We start from the raw sequence: 2,602 nt of genomic DNA, 5'->3' as shown, positions 1-2,602 counted from the left end.
CCTGACATGCAATCAGTATCCACACGCTGCCCTCTGGTGTCTTGCTGACGCCACTGCAAGAGCAAGCTGATATTGGTGTAAGTGGAGCAGTGGGACTTTTTTTTGAGGACAAGGGTGGCAGTGGAGGTTGCAGTACAGAGGCCTTATTAGGTGTGGTGAGGTGTGATGAGGAGTGAGGATCACAGTTGAGCCTTTCAAAAAACGTCTGGGAGTATTTAGACTGTGCCTTTTTTTGAAAAGGTGAATTTTTTTCACCGGAACGAAGATGACTGCAATACTCAGCGACTGACTGCCAATTTGAGGTTCTTCTTTTGGGCAATTCTCACATTAGCTGCCATTGTGAAGCGGGAGTGTGTAAAGTCTAGCTCAGACCATCGTTTAAGACCCCATTGTTTTGTTCATGTTTTTATCGTTTTAATTTGTTTTAGTCAGTTTCATTTTAGATGTCTTGTCTGTTTTTTGTTTGTTTGCTTTGTTACCATGGGAAATGTTGAGAACTATGCAGTACACAAACCATGCCAAGAGGACAATAGAACTGGCTCAGATGTGTTAAGCTTCCTATTAGTCTTTTTATTAGTTTTATTTTTGTCATTATTATCAAGTATGAGTAGGACTTCTGCTGTGCTGTATTGGGAGTTGCTGACGAATGTTTTTCTTTTTGGTTATGGGTCAGGAGCACTTACAAGTGTAGACTTTGAGGCATGAGGACAGAAAGAAGCACTGGCACTTTTTTCAATCAGTATTTTGGGTATGAGTGTGTGTGTGTGCGCGCGTGCATGTGTGGAGAGAGAGAGCGTGAGCATGCGCAAGTGTGTGCACGCACACGCGACCATGCGTGTGTTTTATACACGTATGTGCGTGTGTGTGCACTTGAGGTCTGAGTGTATCAGTATGAGCGCGTTGGTGACTGAGTGCGTTTTTGTTTATGTTGCCATAGTGACATGGCAAATTGTTTGTATGTATATACTTTTGTGTGTGTTTTATTTTTTCTTTGTTTACAGCCCCTGTGACGTGACTTGTGCCTCCTGTGTTGTTAACCCCAGTTTATGGTTTCCACAGCACTAACTGTTAGGCGTTCTCGCTCTCTCTTGCCTTTTAGTGCCTTGGACCCTTCACACGTTTGTCTGCTAACACACAGGTCATAATAAAGGGCTGTAACTAAAGCTCGTGTGCTGGTTCCATTTTTTGTGCAAGTGATCCTGTAAATGAGTGTTTCTCAATGGGGGCTCTGCAGCCCACCAGGGGGAGTAGAGAAGGAGATGGCTGAGAGGAGGGCACTCAGTTGCAAATGAGACTGGGAATATTTTGTTATCTGCCTTCGCAACAGAATTCTCTTTTCTGATTGACTGATGGGGTGACTACTTAGCCGTGCTGCGCATGTCGCCGGAGTTCTGAGCCGCGGCCTCGCCATTAACCGGTCACCTTGTTGGGCGTTATCCCTTACTTTAATACTAAGGAGGGCGTTATTGGGTCAACTGGGCGTTCGCACAAAAAAATGTTAAATGTTTTCCACAGGCTGTAAATGATACTTATTTCTGGTGATGATGCACAGCAAGTATTCATTTATTTGTATTTATTCAAATCTAGGTGAGTATGAGCAACCTTGTTAAATTTGACTCAAGTGTTGAATTCACACTGCAGATTTTACTGTGTATGGGCCTAATGGTTAGGGATTTGGTCTTGGAACCAGAAGATTACAGGTTCAAATCCCATGGCCGAAGTGCCCTTGAACAAGGAAAATAACCTCATATTTAGCTACAGGGTATTTGCTACCGTCTCTGAAGTAACAAGTGTACGTCACATTGGATGAAAAGTATCAGTCGACTTTAATGAAAAGATTGAAAAGAACAGGGGCATGCTGCTGGCCTAATCTGCTTGGATAATTTCTGCTAAGCTTAATGCCAAAGTGCTCCTGCCAAATCTGGAGATCAGTAGGCCTACGACTGATTGAAAAATGGTACACTATTTAACTCTCGAGACTCTGGAACATTTCCTATTAAAGCACCGTTGATTAAGAAAAATGAAAGTCCAAGTGAAGTTGAAATTGAAATATTTCATTTTAAACATTCCAGCTCCGTAAATTCAATCGTTGACTTTAAAATAATAGCTTTTTAAATAGTTCTTCGTGGCCTTGCAAGGATATTTTGTTACCTTACCTACATACAGTAGTAATGTTGTGGTGGTGATTATTTATAAAAGGCCAAAGTCAAGTCAAGCCAAAGTTTATTTGCACTTTTAATGCCACAATGGCAGCTGACCAAAGTGCTAACAGGTAGGCCTAATTAAAAAGGACTTGGGGACACCATGATGCATCACAGACAATATGACGTGAAGACAACCATAAAACACAAAAAGCACAAGAGGGGCCCTTAATATGAGATGCAGTATAACTTAGAGCAGTGTTTCCCAACCAGGGGTACGTGTACCACTAGGGGTACGCGAGCACACTACTTGGAAAGATGTTCTTATAATAACAAATGTATGGAGCAGTCACATCAGGACAGAGAAAGTGATGTAGAACATGAATTAGGGGGTACTCATGGCACAACAAAGAGGTTTAGGGGGTACGCGAGACAAAAAAGGTTGGGAAACACTGACTTAG

The sequence above is a fragment of the Engraulis encrasicolus genome, chromosome 23 (assembly GCF_034702125.1).
Source record: "Engraulis encrasicolus isolate BLACKSEA-1 chromosome 23, IST_EnEncr_1.0, whole genome shotgun sequence".
Taxonomy (NCBI): domain Eukaryota; kingdom Metazoa; phylum Chordata; class Actinopteri; order Clupeiformes; family Engraulidae; genus Engraulis; species Engraulis encrasicolus.
Note: the sequence above shows the minus strand (reverse complement) of the source record.